The sequence below is a fragment of the Pseudonaja textilis genome, chromosome 6 (genome assembly GCF_049901715.1).
Source record: "Pseudonaja textilis isolate UNSWEBS1 chromosome 6, rPseTex1.2, whole genome shotgun sequence".
In the NCBI taxonomy this organism is placed as follows: domain Eukaryota; kingdom Metazoa; phylum Chordata; class Lepidosauria; order Squamata; family Elapidae; genus Pseudonaja; species Pseudonaja textilis.
In genome coordinates, this window is record NC_141995.1 from 12,003,866 (window position 1) to 12,023,033 (window position 19,168).

General features: G+C 41.3%; 1 protein-coding gene across 6 annotated transcripts in view; it reads left to right on the plus strand.

The window, feature by feature from the left end:
- The first annotated feature begins 9,958 nt into the window (after window positions 1-9,958).
- The window catches only part of AFF1 (ALF transcription elongation factor 1), a 171,851-nt gene continuing 162,641 nt past the window's right edge, over window positions 9,959-19,168 (plus strand). For 2 of the 6 annotated variants that reach the window (XR_015744051.1, XM_026698325.2), the window contains exon 1: window positions 10,008-10,176. The gene's annotated coding sequence lies outside the window, so the exon portion shown is untranslated. Of the gene's footprint in view, window positions 10,177-19,168 lie in introns of all 6 variants that reach the window. The other 4 variants (XM_087935878.1, XM_087935883.1, XM_026698324.2 and 1 more) reach the window with 3 other exon arrangements.

Sequence of the window (19,168 nt, forward strand, 5' to 3'; positions counted from 1 at the left end):
TTCGAACTGCTAGGTTGGCAGGAGCTGGAGCGAAGATGGGAGCTCACCCCATTGCATGGAGCTGGGGTCTTGAATTCAGGTTATCGACTTTCCAGCCAGCAAGCCTAGCATCTTAACCACTGAGCTACCGCATCACTTTACTTCATAAGAATAAGGAATCTAAAAGTAAGAGGGAAATGGCAGATGGAAAGGGAGAGAGAGGGGGTGGGATAAGAAGCAGAATGTAAGGTTTTGTAGGTATCGTCATAATTTCTTCTGTTTCCGTAGCCAAGAATGTGATGGTTAGGGAATAGATGGCTTCTGAACACTCCTGTTCATTTGTGCCTATCAGCTTCAATTGTTTCACGCTGAGCTCTCCCGTTTAACCAAGCACTTAAGTGGTGAATCACTTCCTTTTGCTCACTTTAAAGGCGGCCCCCAAATCATTATAATTAGACTACATCGATGCTGTGTGGAGTAGATGCAATTTGCAACAAGCAAAGAGATTTCTATTCAGAGAAAGTACAGTAATCCAGGGGTGGGATTCAGCTGGTACGGACCAGTTTGAGTGAACCGGTAGTTCCGGAAATCAGTTGGACCCGTCCACCCACCCCTGCCCTAATCTGTCCTTTATTTCCGTGTTTTGAAGCCCAGCTGATCAGCTGTTCTACTCCCTGGGGCTACAGCAGAAGGTAAGTTTTAGCTAAACATGGCTGTTTCTAACATGTGCTCACCAAACCAGTTGTTACATCGGTTGAATCCCACCACTGCAGTAATCCCATCGTCAGGGCTCCAGTAGTTACCCCCATTTAAATTATGAGTCTCTAGCCGGATTTTCAAAGCTTAAAGAAGATTTATTAGGAGTAAACAGGCCAAGCGGTGCCTGGGTGTAGCCGACTCTGAGACACATCATTCATTGTCACCCTTGACCCTGGTTTTCCCCCACCCCCTGGGTGTATCATAATTAATATTCTCCAATGGGACACATCCACAGCCAAGAGTCATCAATCATATGCTCCAGTTGGAATTTTGCGGAACTTTCCAGTGTCTTTCTCCCCACTTAGAACTAAACCAGATGGGTATTTCCAGGGGTGGGTCTTCAAAAAATTTAGCAAAGGGTTCTGCCTGGTTGTTGGGTAGGCGTGGCCTAGTTGGCCTCCTGTACCACGGCAGCAGAGGGGGAATTTTTGCCCTCCCCAGGCTCCAGAGGCTCTTTGGAAGCCAGAAATGGACCCATTTCCAGCCTTCCCAAACTTCCAGGAGGCCCGTTTTTCACACTCCCCGAGCCTCCAAGTATACCCTGCGTTTACCTGCATCCAAAACAGGCCACGTGGGGACTCCAGGGAGGGAAGGGGATGGGTGGGGCCGGCCAGGAGTGGGATTTGGGGATTTTCTGAACTGCACAGAATCTTAGCTAGGGGGTCTCCAGAATCCCACCGAACCTTCAGCAGTCCACCACTGGATATTTCTTCCAAACTGCCTTTTATCTTTCCTTGTTTTTTATTCTACATGTTGTCCTTGACTTGCAACCACAATTGGGACAAGGATTTCCATTGCTAAGCAGAGCAGCTGTTAAGTGAATCATAGCAGAGTTTATTACCTTTTTTGGCTCTGGTTGTTCCTTGAATTGCTGCAGTTGTTGAGTGAATCACATGACTGTTGAGTGAATTTGGCTTCCTACGTTGATTTTGGTTGTCAGAAGCTGGCTGGGAAGATTGCAAATGGCGATCACATGACCCCAGGGCCCTGCCAGCATCATAAACAGATGCCAAGTGTCCAAAGTTTGATCACATTACATGGGGATGCTATGATGGTCATAATTGCGAGGACCAGCCATAAGTAAAAAAATTTCAGTGCCACTGTAATTACAGTAGTTCTCGACTTACAACAGTTCATCTAGTGATTGTTCAAAGTTATGACCACACTGAAAAAAATGGCTTATGACCGTTTTTCACAGTTCTGACCTTTGAAGCATCCTCGTGGTCACAAGATCAAAATTCGGATGCTTGGCAACTGGTTCACATTTATGACGGTCGCTGTGTCCCAGGATCATGTCATCCCCTTTTGCAATCTTCTGACAAGCTAAGTCAATTGGGGAAGCCAGATTCACTTAACAACCGGGTTACTAACTTAACAAATGCAGTGATTCACTTAGCAACTGCAGAATTCACATCACAACCATGGAAAAAAGCATAATAAGAAGGTAGTCCTCAATTTATGACCGGGCACTTAGCCACTGTTTGAAATAATGAAAGACTCCAACACTGGAATTTTTTAAGAAGAGATTGAACAACTATTTGTCTGAAATGGAAAAGGGTTTCCTGCCTGAGCAGGGGGTTGGACTAGAAGAACTCCAGGGTCCTTCCAACTCTGTTATTCTATTCTATTCTATTCTATTCTATTCTATTCTATTCTATTCTATTCTATTCTATTCTATTCCATTCCATTCCATTCCATTTCATTCCATTCTATTCTACCCCACCCCCCAAAAAAGTTACTTGCAACCTGGTTCTGAAGTCCCGACAGCTGGACACCTGTGACTGCATTTTGGCACTCAACAGACAGTCTACATTCATGGCCATTTGTGGTATCCTGTGCGCACATGACTGTTATGCCTTTTTATTTTCTGGATACGAGCATATTTCCAACAAAAAAAAACCCACCGCTAACAAAAACTGGGTTTGTTTAACGACTACCCCAAAAAATGTCGTAAAAATGGATCTGGTCCTATAGTTACTCCCTTTGCAACTGTCCTGACTTATGACCATAACTGCCGGTTCAATAACAGTTGCAAGTCAAAGACATAACTCTAAAATAAAACAACCTTAATGTAACGTTCCAGTAAATGATGGTCTCTGAATAGCCATAGAAAAATATTTCACAGATGTGTAACCATAATCTGTCTACACATTATTGAAGTTAACACCCTGAGCTCTGGAGTTAGAAGATTCAATGAGGTGGCAGCCCATTCTGTTCCTCTTGCTGATTCTGGTGTCCTGTTTTTCATCTCAGCAGTCATTGTCCCAAAGCCAAAGAATGTCCTCAGTTTGTAGCGTTATTTCCCCCGCTAAAGTTATTTCTTTTGCAAAAGTACAACTGCCTGCTGATACATCCTGCTGGCAATGGTGTGTGATGTAATTTGGGCTTCATGAATAATTCCGTGGCCTCTGAGCACTGGAAATAGAGAAGAGCGATGCCCTTGAGTTAAGCTAGGGCACCAATGGTTGCTCTGCGAGGCCGGCAGCCAGTTATACCCACAATATTTTCTTCTATTTGTATTGGAACAAGATCACTGTCTTGCTTTGTCCCCACGTCCACAGGGGGTTGTTGTCTGGCAGCAAAGTTCGCTGCCATGCCTGCAGACAGACAGCTTGGGGTGGAGAAAGCTTGGTTACGGAGGAACAAAATGTTCACCAGATGCCTCCCTTTCAACCTTGCCAGCCAAATCTTTAAGCAAGCCAAGAACTGGGTTTATTTAGTTTTCGGTGTTATTCCAGCAAAGAAACGGCATTGGCCGAAGCAGCTGGGAAGGCAGAGTTAAATTCCAAAGGAACGACATACTTGAATAACTTTATTAAACTGAGGGAGCACCCAGCATCCAATTATGGATTCCACAGTTGATTTGTCTCGAAATATTGCTTCCTTCCAGCATTTTCTTCTTTGCAGCTGCCAAGAAATAAAGCTGTCAAGAGCAAAAAGTTGAAACGTGGAAGTAGAAAATGTCAGAAGGGTATAAAGCTTGCTGGGTTTGATTCCACTTCTTTATCACAATCGGGCTAAAAAAAGAAAGTGGGAGTTTCATTTTTGAAGTGATTTCTTAATTTGCAAGGAGGCTCTCTCCTCGAGAACTTGGAATAGGTAATCTATTTATTAATAGCTAAGCCATTTGACATTAAAAAAAAAACTTACAACAATTTGCAACTTCCCATCAGACATGGTGACTAGAAGCCGGAAGAGGCGACTGAGGAAAGAAAAGAGACATTATTATGCATCTATAGGGGATGTTGTTGCTGGAGGGAATAGAAAAGACGTCATGATTTCTCACGTACTGTACGCTGGCAAGATTTGATTCAATTTGATCTTCATCCCACCATTATTATTTTTATAAATAACTCAAGATGGCAAGTGTACCAAATACTCCTTCCTCCTCCTATTTTCTCCACAACAACACCTCTGTGTGGTGAGTTGGGCCAAGAAAAGAACCCCCAGCTCAACATCACCCAACCAGTTTCTAGGCCAGCACCTTAATCCCTAAACCAGTGGTGGCTAACCTTTTGGGGCTCCTGTGCCAAAAATTTTGTGCGTGCTTGCGCACTCATGTGCCAGCACCCAGAAGGCAAATGCACGCATGCCCCCAGCTCCTGTGCATGCACGCACAATCCCCCCGCCCCCTTACCTGGACTGTGCCTCACAGCTGATTTTCGGCTGGTTTGAGGGGTTTTTTTGGCCTCCCAGAGGCTTGAAAAAACCCTCTGCAGGCTTTGCAGGATGAATAATAGGCCTGTTTTGTCACTTCCAGTATGACAGGAAGTGATAAAATGTGCTTATTATTCAGCCTGCAAAGCCTGCAGAGGGTTTTTTTAAGCCTCTGGGAGGCCAAAAAATCTGAAAAATCTGATGTGAGGCACCCACACGCGCAGTGAGGTAAGTTTACTTGTGGTTTGCGTGCTGGCACAAATGCCTCTGTGTGCCACCTGTGGCATGCGTTCCATAGGTTCGCCATCACGGCCCTAGACCAAACTAGCTGTCTCAAGTCTTGTGGGCTCCCTCTGATTTTCTGTATTTTTGACTGACAGCAATTTTCCAGAACGACTAACCACAACATTCCCAGTGCCAATGAAAAGGATTTTCAAAATAACAAATGTTTAAAGTTTCCTGAGGTGTGGAGTGGGTTTAAATTGCACTAGGGCTGTTGCCAAAGCTTGCTGTGAAGAATAAACAAACAAGTTTATTAAATTCCTTGTTTAGGGAATATAAATTCCAGCTGTTTGAAATCAAGACAATTTCCATACTTTCTCACAAACACAGGGTGTGTGTGTGTGTGTGTGTGTGTGTTGGGTGAAAACTGAACAAAAATGAATTCAGCAAGCAAACTTTCTTTTAACAAAGCTGGATGTCATTGAAGCTATGAATATTTTAAATAGTATTGGAGATGTGTTTTAATTTCTTTTTTCAAATCCTGCTCAGTTGTCACCAATTAGGGAAATTGTAGAATTCTTCTGTTCCTGACAGTAAGAATAATTAATCAGTGAAATGGTTTACCTTCAAAAATGTGGGAACTCCATTATTGGAGGTTTTCAAGACACTGGCCAACCATTTTTCTAGAATGATATAAGGTCTCCTCAGCAGGGGGTTGACTAGAAGACCTCCAAGGTCCCTTCCAATCTCATTATTCTATATTCTATGATTGAATGACCAACAATGATATTCCTTGTTAAAAGAATAGCATAAATAAGCAATAGTAGAATAATAGGAAGCAACCAGAAGTATCATTTGAGCTGATTCATTGGGAGATTTATAAAAGCAAACTTTGTGGAAAAGAAATGAACTTGCCAGAAATTTTGGGAACTTGTGCAATTATGCAATGGGAATGTCACACCACTGAAGAGCTGGGAGCCAAGCCAACCGTGAAATGATGCTTAAGTGTTGCTATACTTTCTTCACCACAGATCTATGATTAAAATACTGATCAGGTTTGCACACCAAGCTAAGCCATGGGGATTTGTTACTGATTTGGTTTTGAACTCATGTTTCATGCAAACTCGACCCATATAGACTTACAGGCAAGGTCTAATGGCTTAGTCAACATGGAGCTACAAAACTGTGACTTATCAAACCATAATTAAAACATGAAGTAATGTGGAGTAGGAAGTCAGTTATTGGATCAGAGAAGTTATAACTTCTGTGGCTTCTTATAGTCACATCTGTGCTTCTTCAACCTAGTAGTATCAAGAACCCTGATAATTTCTAACTGGCAAAATTTTGTGATGCTTAAGAACCATAGGAAGTGAAAGATGGTACATTCTGATTGGGGAAGGCAGCCTTAAAAAGTTCATTTGCCTCATGACTATAAGACTGTATCTCTAACATGGACATCTTAGATTACACAACATCCTGATTATTAGAGTCCATATTAGAGGGGTGGGACATGTCATCAGAATGGATGACCTCTGTATGCGCCAGCAGTTGTTGTCTAGTCTGGGAACAGACCTCAGGGTTGACTCTGCAAGCACTACTAAGACACTAAAGGAAAACACTGAAATATTTTGGGAAATATTAAAAAAGGCAGAATATTATATTTTCCTAAAGGAGAAACATGCTCTTGGAAAGCAGCCCCCACCTTTCTTAATGGCTGCAGCTGTACTGGGCCACATTATCTACAAGACAAAAGATCTTCAGCTCCAGGGTGGTGGGATTAAGACATAACCCCCTATGACATTATAGGATTAACCCCTAGCAGCAGAGCTTACTGCATTGCACAGTCTCCTAAAGACATTGCATTAGCCAAGCTTCAACCAAACCTGGGAGCTCAGACAACCTCAGCTATGACCCCTGCGCAGCCCTATGGGAGTCTGGCAGCAGCCAATAGAATACATGTTCTTGCACAGGAACAGGAAGCTCAAGTTCAAAGCCCAAGAGAAGGTATAAAAGTCACCCACTCTCAACTCCATGGGGGCAGTTGCACCAGAACCATGTGCTTGGTGGTTCTGCTTCATCATTAAACCACCTTTCCAATTGTCCTCCATGTTTCCAGTGTCTTCCTCCTGGCTTGGAATTAAACCAGATGGGTATTTCACCATGACATCTAACCAAGGGAACTTCAAGCTTACAATTGCTGACAGAACCCTCTGGCAAGCTCTGTGTTATGATGCCTCCACCAGCTTTGAAGATAGGTGCCACCAAAATCATGAATGGCATCAGTGTCACAGACCAACATCCACAGTTATCACAAGAATAGACTTTCAATGGCCCTGTTGTGCTAGACTTTGGGCTTCAAGATGAGGACTGCAAGGTCACCTCTGTATCCACATATGAACTGCAAATCAGTGTGTCTTCTAACCTAAACGACTTCCACAATTACCATTTTTTTTAACCTTACATTAACTGGACTTACACATTGCAGGAGCCATGGTTTGCTTCAAACTATGTTTGCATAAGCCATTGTACTAAATCACAAATTGTGACCAAACCAAAACGATGGAAAACTTACAACAATGAATCCATCCATTCATTGTGCACATTTGATCTTAAAACTATCCTTTTCTGATATAAATAATTTGCATACCTATCTTCCCTTCTTCCTGATTATCGTAAGGATTTTTTTTTTATCTGTTCAAGAGCCAGATTAGTGTGAAGAAAAGGATTTCCCCCCCAAAAGTTTTGGATAGCTAAAGCTCTGAAATATCATTTTGCCTTTCTTGGAAACAATAGATTATTATCATTTCTTTTTCCCAAGGTTAGTTTGTTTTTGGTATCTCGATCAGTTTGTGAAAATCTGTCCCTGGGCAACAGGTGTTGTCTTCTCAAACTTCCTTCCTAGCTCCCATTTTTCCATATTGCTGGTGTTTATGAAAACCCCGGGGTGAAATGGCAAAAATAATATTAAGCCTGATACATTTTTACAGGGGTAGAATATATTCATTCAAGACAGAAACACAATTGGATGGATTTTAAGTCTTTTTAATATGATGCTAAGTAAGAATAATAGTTCCTATATCTTACCATGGATTGTGCTCAGACAAGATGTCAAAATTATGCAGGCTTGTCACATGGTAAAGATGAGCTCAAAGAAGACAGAGATTGTTACTTATATATTTGCAACCTAAAAACAACCTAACTAACATCGATGAGATCCAGGTTAGATCCTATGTTAAATTATAATATACTCATGTTATATTAAATGTTAACATCTGAAAATTACAACAAAAATATCTAAAACTATTCAAATCAACCAAATAATATCTAAAATTTAAATAAGTTGTAGCTACAAGAAAATGCATTGCAAGGTTCAACAAAATTTCATTATATTGTTTTCATTATTTCTTTTAGCGTTTGCATTTTTAGGGGATATTAAGATTCTTCTAAAGGGAGGGGTGATGGGAAAAAATATATAGGAACCCCTGGTCTACATGAAGATGAGCCAATGTTGATGAATATATATATGTATGTATGTATGTATGTATGTATGTATGTATGTATGTATGTATATGTATATGTATATGTATGTGTGTATATTTCATAAACATTTTAAATACAGTGTGTGGATAGATAGATAGATAGATAGATAGATAGATAGATAGTATTCAGCTTTGTTTGGGTATTTTCCCACGTCATTATAGTTGTGCCTTTAAAGTTGTAGCAATGTTTCGGCAGAATCTCATCTGCCATCATCAGGCTTCTGTATTGTGTTCGTCTGTGAGTCAGACTTTCACAGCCGTTTCAGTTTTAAATTTGGGGTTAGCCTACTGCTGTGCCAGAATGTTTTTTCTTCATCCTGATTGGTTGGGAGTCTTGGTCTGTGTTTATTGGTCTTGGAGTTTTCTGTGTTCTGCTTGATTGGTGTTTCTAATATCTTCTGTCTGTTTTGTGGCTTTTTTTGTGTCTAGATTGGCTGGCAACATTGTGTTCCTATATTGGTGGCTTTTAATGCAGCTTGGCTCCGAGTAAATGGATGGCTATCATTTATTAGGAAGCTAGGTTTCATCTGGGTGCCTGGTTGGGGTGTGTTTGAGCTTGAGGTATCAGGGGGGATCTGTTTGTGCCCAGGTGTTTGCCTGGCTAGTGGTGTGGAGATTTTTTTGTTTGTGCGTGCAGGCTTCCAAATAATTGACAGTCTGGTGGAGTGATCTCTTCTATTCATGCTTTCTGGTCTTTTTTCAATCTCTATGGCTTCTCTGATAATTCTGTGGCTGGGGTTTTCTATAGTAGCTAGGGTTTTGGTGCCATTGAAGTCGATGCTATGACCTGTTGCTTTCATGTGTTGGACTAGTGAGGAAATGTGTTCCAGCTTTTTTACTGCATTTTTGTGTTCATCCAGGCGGGTACTTATTCTTCTATTGGTCTGTCCAATGTATGTGGCAGGGCATGATGCACAGGGGACTCCACAAACAGATCCCCCCTGATACCTCCAGCTCAAACACACCCCAACCAGGCACCCAGATGAAACCTAGCTTCCTAACAAATGACAGCCGTCCATTTACTTGGAGCCAAACTGCACTAAAAGCCTCCAATACAGGAACACAATGTTGCCAGCCAATCTAGACACAAAAAAAGCCACAAAACAGACAGAAGATATTAGAAACACCCATCAAGCAGAACACAGCAAACTCCAAGACCAATAAACAAGACCAAGACTCCCAACCAATCAGGATGAAGAAAAAACCATTCTGGCACAGCAGTAGGCTAGCCCCAAATTTAAAATTGAAACCACTGTAAAAGTCTGACTCACAGACAAACACAATACAGAAGCCTGATGATGGCAGATGAGATTCTGCCGAAACGTTGCTACAACTTTAAAAGCACAACTACAATGACGTGGGAAAATACCCGAACAAAGCTGAATACTATATATCTATATCTATATCTCTCTCTATATATTTTTTTCTTCTTTTAATACTCTTTCTCATTGATCTTCTTAATACATGTTATATATCTGTCTGTAATTTGAATTATAAAATCATTGCATTATAAAAATCAAACACTGCATTTATAAAATCACCGGGGCTTTTTAACGTTGGGGTTTTTTTTTTTTTAATATTCCCAATCGATTCTTCCTCTCATTGGGAATAGGGGTAACGAGGGTTACCACACAACCCAACTCTTCGGGTTTTTCCGGAGACGCTTCGGGGCGGTCTGCCGAAGTGTGTGGGCGTCTGTCAATGCCTAGGTGGGCGGGGCTAAAACCTGTCTGGATTTGCTCCCCGGTTGAGGGCCGGGGCGGGCCAATCCCGAGAAGGCTGGGCCAGCCTCTCCCCCACGTGACCCAGTTCCAGCTGCTGCTCCCGTAACAGCCCCGCTGGCCGGAGAGGGGAGAACCAGCGAGCCAACGAACGTCAAAAGCTGCTCTGATAACTTTGTTTCTTCTGCCCGCCCACTTCACCTGCCTCGGCTGGCTGGAGAAGGCTGGTGCGGAGGCTCCAGGCGCCCCGTTAATGATCCTCTCGCCTCCCGATGGGGAACTGCATGAATTGAATCAAGGTGAGAGAGACCTTTTTTTTTTCTCCCCTTCCCTCTTCCCTTTTAATAAATATTTTTTTTTAAAAAAATAATGCATTGCAATTAAAACCTAAGAAAGTTTCTATTTCTGATTTGCAGAGAAGGAAGATTTCCGTTCAGCAAAAAATAAATAAAAATAAATATATATATATATTATAATGCATTGCAATTAAAAACGTAAAACATAAGAAAATTTCTATTTCTGGCTTGCAGAGAATAAAGATTTCCATTCAGCAATAAAATAAAATAAAAAAATTAAAAAAAAATATAATGCATTGCAATTAAAAAATGAGAAAGTTTCTATTTCTGGCTTGCAGGGAAGGAAGATTTCCATTCCCGGAGGACAGAGTGGAAATAAAGGTGTTTGAGGGGGAGAAGAGGATTTGGTTCATAAAAGGGCTCCCTTCCCTTCCGTTCTTTCCCTTGTTTATTCTAACTTTCCCTGCGTCTCCCACCCCCCACTCCCCGCCTTTCCCTTTTGCAAATCCTGGGATCCTGGCTTTTCAAAGCGACGATCGAGTCTTGCAGGGGATTTGCACGCAGATCTCTCTCCTTCTCTCTCGCTTTCTCTCTCTTTCTCTCTCTCCCTTTCTTTCTCCATTTCTCTGTCTCTTTTTCTCTCTTTCTCCCTCCCTCTCTCTCCCTTTCTCTCTCTTTTTCTGTGTGGGCTAGATGGAGGGTTTGGAAGTCAGGGCAAGGAACGAGTGTGTGTGTGTGTGTGTGTGTGTGTGTGTGTGTGCGCGCTTCTGGGTTTCTCATTGTTATGCATGCAAGGCGGGTGTGACGTGGGTTGGTGTTTGCTTGGCTGCATCCAGCTTGAATGGCAAGAGGAACGTGCCCCGGATTTGTTGACAAGATTTTGTTCAAATGTTTCTTCTTTCTTAACTTTCTTTTTTTTAAATTGTTACTTTGATTGGTTTTTTTTTTAAAGTCGCGTTTTCGGAGTTGCGAGTCATTCGCGCTCTCTCTGGGGACGCGATCCACCACTTTTTTGCATTCTTAGGGTGCATGCGCTACAATATGTGCTACAAATTCGAATTTTTAAAAAGCAAAATGTCGAGGGAGGAGATTCTCAGTCACCCAGGTCATGGTTGTCCCAAACGGTGCTTTTCCCCAAAATTAATTGGACTTTCTTGGGTCCCCCCTGCCCCCACTTTGAAGATGTTTCACTTCTCATCCAAGAAGCTTCTTCAGTTCATTCAGCTTTTCATTTTTAAGAAGAAGCAAAAAAAAAAAAAACCATCCACCTGCTTAAATTTCTTTAAATTAAAAAAAAAAAAGGAAGATCTTTTCTCTCATGAAGTAATGCTTCATGCCATAAGTCAGGGGTCTCCAACCTTGACAACTTTAAGCCTTGGCGGACTTCAACTCCCAGAACTGGGGAATTCTGGGAGTTGAAGTCATCAAGGCTAAAGTGACAAGGTTGGAGACCTGCCATAAGTGGTTGCTGTTAGATTGGGATGTGGCAATAAGTTCCCCTTCCTGGTGTAATGGCCGTGTAGGATTCACTGAGGAGTAAGCTGATGGATGTTGTGTAAACGTTCACTGTTGTGTAGCAAGGGTGCAAGCACTTCTTTCAATGCAAAATCGATGCCAGAGAAGATGTTAGGTTGAATTATATTTCTTAAATTGCTTTGTTTATTGTGTGTAAGCTCTGAAAAAGTAGAGCCACTCTGCTGAATCAGGGTAGAGAAAGACGAAGGAAAAAACGGGACAGTGTTTTCCAATTATGAAGCTGGAGATATTTCAAGTCTTCATTTCATTGGAGACCAACTCTGGAGGTTACATTCCCTAAAATGGGCGATGGAGGTTGTTCTGGTGCAGCCAAAAAACAAAAAGGACTCAAAGCACAAAAAAAACGTAAAAATACTTTAAATTGCACTGCAAGCACTACCAAGAGTTAATACAGTGATTTTATCGTTTCCCTCTGTCTTTCCAAGTATAGTGGAACCTCGAGTGGCGAATGCTCCTGTTTGCAACCAAATCGAGTGGTGAACAAAAAATCCAACCAATTTTTAAATCGGGTCACGATTCAAAAATCGGGTGGTGAATAAAATTGGCGTGGAAAGATTCCCTTTCCTTGCCTATTTCCCCCTTTTTTTTAATGCGCGCATACTCAGTCGGTCATGCTTCCGGACACGACCAAACCTGGTCTTGACCAGAGTCTGGGAACGGATTACGGTTGCAACCCGAGGCTCCACTGTATCATAAATTATGGGGGGTTTCAAGGGCTCTGAGGATTGTTCCCAACCACGCTGTCTGCAGATTCTAAATTATGCAGTGCTGATACAGGTAGTCCTTGAGTTACAACAATTTGCTTAGTGACTGCTCAAAGTTAACGCTGAAAAAAATGGTAACTTATGACCACTTTTCACACTTATGACCATTGTGGCATCCCCATAGTCACGTGATTTACGTTTGGATGCTTGACAACTGACTCACATTTACAACGGTTGCGGTGTCCGGGGTGTGTGTGTCATGTGAGCCCCTTTTGCAACCTTCTGACCAGCCAGATTAATGGGGAAGCCAGATTCACTTAACAATGGTGTTGTTTTAGAAGGCAACAGAATCACAGAGGAGACCCTGGAGGTCTTCTGGTCCAACCTTGTGCTTAGGCAGGAAACCCTATACCAGGGGTCTTCAAACATGACAGCTTTAAGACTTGTGGACTTCAACTCCCAGAATTCTTCCTCCTCCAGTCATGTTAGCTCAGGAATTCTGGGAGTTGAAGTCCACAAGTTTTAAACTGGCTAAGTTTGAAGACCCTTGCCCTATACCAGGGGTCTCCAACCTTGGCAACTTTAAGACTTGTGGACTTCAACTTGCAGAATTCCTCAGCCAGCAAAGCTGTCATTTCAGACAAATGGTTGTCCAATCTCTGCTTAAAAACTGCCAGTGTTGAAGCATTTACAACTTCTGGAGGCAAGTTGTTACTAATTGAATAACTGCACTAATTCATTTAACAAATGTGGCAAGAAAAGTCGCAAAATGGGGGTGGGGGGAGAGGGGAACCCACCTAACAGATTTCTCACTTAGCAACATACATTTTGGGCTCAATTATGGTCGTACGTTGAGGACGACTCATACTGTAGAGCAATGTTTCTCAACTTTGACAATGTTAAGAAGTGTGGACTTTTAACTCCCGGGATCTCCCAGGCAGCCATGCTGGCTGGGGAATTCTGGGAGTTAAAAGTCTATACATCTTACAAATTGACAGGGCAGGGAAAGGCTGCTGTAGGTAGATTTTTGACATACTTAAAGCATCCACTGAAAGTGAAATGGTGTGACTGTAATAGTATGGTTGCAGACCGGTCTTGAAATGAATTTGAAAATGCAGAAGTAAATAATTAAATAATGATTACGTTAATGATGTGGTAAGAGAGAGGTAGGTCCATTGTGGTGTTTGTTATTGCATTTATTGTTTAGAGCAAATTTTTGTCTGAGCAAAAAGTATCTCTGGATAATCGTTACTATGTGGAATTGAAGCATTGGAGGTCTCTTCTTCAGTAGTCTTGAACTCAGCTCTTCCCCTTGGTTCATAGTTGTTACTGTGTTCCTTGGGATCTACACAGACAGTCCAAAAGTTTACTTAGTGACTGTTCAAAGTTACAAAGGCACCGAAAAAAAGTGACTTATGACCGTTTTTCACACTTTGTAGCATCCCCGTGATCCTATGATCAAAATTCAGATGAATGGCAACGGATTCATACTTATGACCGTTGCTGTGTCTCAAGATCATGTGATTCCCTTTTCGACCTTCTGGCCAGAGGTGGTATTCAGCCAGTTCTGACAGGTTCTGGAGAACCGGTAGCGGAAATTTTGAGTAATTCAGAGAATCAGCAAATCCCACCTCTGACTGGCTCCACGCCCATCTATTCTCTGCCTCCTGAGTCCCAGCTGATTGGCTGGGTCTTCTTTTGTTTCCCTACACAGGAGAACGGAGCTGGAAAACAGATTAATGGGGCGGGGAAGGAATGGAGATTTTGCAGTAACCTTCCCCTGCCACGCCCACCAAGACACACCACGCCCACCAAGCCATGCCCACAGAACCGGTATTAAAAAAAAATTCAATCCCGCCAGTGTTTCTGACAATCAAAGTCAATGGAGGAAAGCCAGATTCACTTAACAACCAGGTTACTAACTTTATCAACTGCGATGATTCATTTAACAGCGGTGGCAAGAAAGTTTGTAAAATGGGGGGAAAACTCAGTGAGCAAAAATGCTCTTGCTTAACCACAGAAACATTTGGCCTCAACTGGGGTTGTATGTCGAAGACTATCTGTACTTAAAAGTTTTCTGCCGAAGTGCTTATGGAAAACCCAAACCAGAATTCTTAGCCACTCTTTGATTAGAACCAATTGAAACCACCCAAAGCCTGTGCGAGTTTTCTGACTTGCTGAAATGGGGATTAATCAAGAGTTTTAGAAGGACTCAGAAAGTGGCACACCCCTTTGTGTATTTTGGCCGATCTTAATACAGATATCGTATAGCTATGGATTTTGCAACAGCTCTGTTCCGTCACTCTGTTGACTCCATGAAACCTAAGCCACCCATTAATCACCAGGTCTGGTGCAAATATATTCAAGGACAATTTGGAGTGAGAAAGAGTGAGAAAGATTGAGAGTTCACAAAATAAGTCATATATGCAGTTGCACAGCTGTATTTGACATTCCTGGCTAAAGCTTTGAAAAAACAATGCTTGTTTTGAAGAACAGCTCCTTCCCTCAGTGTCATTAAAAAAACATCTTTCTAATCCGTGCGGGGTACTTTGTCTTACTGTCATTTGCAAAGAGTAGAATATAAAAGAAAGTAAAAAAAAAATGTGGATGAAGCATGCATTTTTTTTATCAGACAAAAGCATTGCTACCTTTCGATCATATTAAAAAAAAGGAAAAGCTAATAAAACCCACGGCTTTGGCACTATAAGCAGAGCTAATTTTATCCATATATTTATTTTACAGAATTAAATGATCAACCTATAGCTATTTAATAATTTCTACAGATGGAAATTTAAGCACCTACAATGAGCATTGTGCTGTCGTATGAATTTCTATTGTCTCATTAGTTTTCTAACAATTGGCCTTTAATTCAGAACAACATCCGCGTGCACATGAATTTTGCAGAATATAATTAACAAATGGGAAACAGCTTCGGTCAAAAGGGGAGACAGTACTGAATAGCACATGAAGGGCTGCATTGCATTTTGAACGCCACATCTAAATTCATTAGCTAAATTAAGTAGTTCATTTTGAAAAGACATATTGCTACTCCCCCCCCCCATGTATGCTCCACAGGTACATCTCGACTTACAACCATTTGTTGAGTCACCTTTAGAAGCTACAACGGCACTATAGTTACAGCAGCCCTATGATTGTGTGAGCAAAATTCAGACATGTGGCAACTGACACATATTTATGACGGTTGCAGTGTCCTGAGGCCTTGTGATCACCTTTTGCGACCTTCTGACAAGCAAAGTCAGTGGGGAAGCCAGATTTCACTTAACAACTGTGGCAAGAAAGGTCATAAAAATGGGACAAAGCATACTTAGCAATTGTCTCGCTTAGCAACAGGCATTTTGGGCTCAATGGACTGTATGCTGAGGACTAATTCTATATAGAAATGTGACCTAGAGCAGGGGTCTCCAACCTTGGCAACTTGGCATAAGCGCACAATTGTGCCTACTGTCCCTCTCCTATTATCCCCAATTATTAGTTCCTATTTCTTGTATTTTAACTTATGTTTATTCTTGTTTCTGTTATATTGTAAGCTTTTGACAAATACATAAATAAAAATAAATAAATAAACTTTAAGCCTGGAGGACTTCAACCCCCAGAATTTTGGGAGTTGAAGTCTGCCAGGCTTAAAGTTGCCAAGGTTGGAGACCCCTCACCTACAGTTTCTGAACTAAACTTCCATCAATATATATAAATATTCCAGTGGGGCATTCCTTATTCCATGTCTGTTGTTGAATGCCTGATTTACTACACTCTTAACAATCATTTTATAAATAGCTATTTAAATGCTAAGTATTTTGTTAACAACATGTAACAACCTCTAATGATTTTGAATGTTTTGAAGGACCTTGGGTGGATGGCTCCTACTTAGATCTCAAGTGGCCTGGATGGAATGTGCACCTGCAGGAAGAGTGGGCGAGACTTTTGCCAACCCAGAGGTTTCCCAGAGAGAGGCCCAGATTAAGAGACTGCACGGTCCTGGAGTGGGTGGAGCACTGGGGAAGAGGTTCTTATTCTGACCAGTTCTGGAGAACCCATTGCGGAAATTTTGAGTAACTTGGAGAACTGGCAAATACCACCTCTGACTGCCCCTGCCCCCATATATTCTCTGCTTCCCATTGAGTCCCAGCTGATCGGCTGGGTCTTCTTTTGTTGCCCTGCACAGAAAAGAATAAGAATAAGAATACTTTATTGGCCAAGTGTGATTGGACACACAAGGAATTTGTCTTGGTGTAAAATACTCTCAGTATACATAAAGGAAAAGATACATTTGTCAAGAGTTGAGAAGCATAAGGTACGTCACTTAATGATAGTCATAGGGTACAATAAGCAATCAAATTATACTAGGAAACAGTCTGTATAAATCGTAAGAGTACAAGCGACAAAGTTGCAGTCATACAGTCACAAGTGGGAGGGGATGGGTGATAAGGAGTGATGGGAAGATTAATAGTAATAGTAGTGCAGATTTTGTAAATAGTTGGACAGTGTTGAGGGAATTATTTGTTTAGCAGAGTGATGGCTTTCGGGGAAAAAAACTGTCCTTGTGTCTGTTCTGGTGTGCAGTGCTCTATAGCGTCGTTTTGAGGGAAGGAGTTGAAACAGTTTATGTCCAGGATGTGAGGGGTCTGTAAATATTTTCAGAGCCCTCTTTTTGACTCGTGCAGGAGAATGGAGCTGGAAATCAGGTTAGTGGGATGGGGAGGGAATGGAGGTTTTGCCATATCCTTCACATGCCATGCCCACCAAGCCATGCCCACCAAGCCACACCCACAGAATCGGTAGTAAAAGAATTTGAGTCCCACCACTGCATAATGGGCATGCTTCAAGTCCCTTCCATGAATTCATTAGTGGGGCCCAAGGATGCAACTTCCCTGGTGTAGCCCCTGCCCTATGGAACAAAATTTCCCTGAGATTTGGAGAGTCCTGAATCCTTTTGTTCTTCTGCAGGGCTCCAAAGACTTGGTCCTTCCTCAGGTTCTGAGCCAAACAATGGGATGAGCATGTGCAGAGGGTAAAACTCTTGAATGAGTTATGTCCCAATAGCTTTATTCCCTTCTCTTATTGTTATTTATATTATTTCATTAGCCTGCAGTTTTCATAGTCTGAAAATCCTCAGTTATGTTACCCTGTGTTTAATGTTACCTCAAATCACTCTTGGGCAGCTGTCTAAATTCAGTACATTAATTAATGATAACTACAGATCTAAAGATTGTGAAATAGAGAAATTAAAAGCATTAAAAATAGTGTGTCTGCATTTAATGAATACATTGGAAGTAAAGAGGATAGTTATTACAGCAATTATGTATTCAGCACATCTGAATTAATAAAGATGAGCAACCTTTGGATTATTTATATATCCTACCCTGGCATCATTACTCAAAATGTTTAACCCAAAATATAAATTCACAAAATAAACTGACATGAAGGATTTTTTTCCCCTGGCCAAAATCACATTGGATTTTTTTTTTGAGTAACCAATCTGAAGACGTCACATCAAAAAAATGAATGGTACCAGGATAAAATAAATGGATGGAGAAAATCCAGAACAATATTTAATCTAACAATGCATGAACATGAATTGTTTTAAATAAAGTTTATGTAAATATTGATTGTGCACGATTGTTATAGTTTTTCTTGATTATAATTAGAGTTGATTTAGAACTTTTGAGAGTCCATCTCAATTGACAGGTCTCCAAAATAGTGGGCTTAGTGAAATTGCATGCTTTCAGCGTAGCCCACCTTAAAATAGCCAGCCTTGTGGCTTCTGTTCAGAATTTGCTTTAGGCTGCATTTCAAGTGAAAACTGCCTAAGTTGAAATGTTTTCCTTTCAAACACAACCGGTGAGAAGAAAAACATGGAATAGGATTTTTCATGGACCTTTATGGTTGGAGAAACTCCTACAGTCACATTTTCCCAGGTTTTGTTTTTCCTGCTTTTCTTGTTCCGAAAACTGGAGCTACACAGACTCGCGTCACATCATACCAATTGTGCTGGGTGCGATTTGACACAGCACGAATTTCTGAGCCAGCACAAATTTCTGAGCCTGACAACCTGCAAGTGATTGGGTAAAACCATTCATTGCTAATCGGTACATGTTAGCATCCTGTGAAACCTCGCTGATTTGCAGCCCACAAGAGATAATAAGAACAGAGATAACTGGTTGGCAGCCTTACTCAGACAGAAAGTGAAATCTTGCACACCTCTGTGGTTAAAGGAACATTGCTCCATATCCAAGATAACTTCATTATTTCTTAATAAAAAAAAGGGCTGCATATATTATGCATTGCCTTTTCTTCTAGAAAAGAAGCATTGAGTACATTCAATTGGACGCTAACCATTTTTGAATTCACCAGTTTGTGATTTTCTAGTTTTTGGACTTGGAAAACTGATTTCAAAAAAATAAAAAAAATCAGCCTGGTCCACATGCTCCACTGTCTGTTACTACCTTAAAAGTTATTGAAATAAACGTTTCCTCAATTAGGAAATCCTCTTCTCCAGCAAATATTCTTACTTTAGTCTCCATTGGCTAGCTAGAATATATGGACCACCATAAAATACGAGATCCTACTTCTTTCTGGCTACATTAGGCTTTTCATTAAATTCGCTCTCATTTTTCCTACAGAACTTTTTACATGATTTTTGGAAAGAAGGGAGAAAGGAAGAAAAGAAGAGAGGAAAAGAAGGAGGGAGGGAAGGAAGGAGGCAAGGAAGGAAAGAAGGAGCTTATAGGATTTTTCTA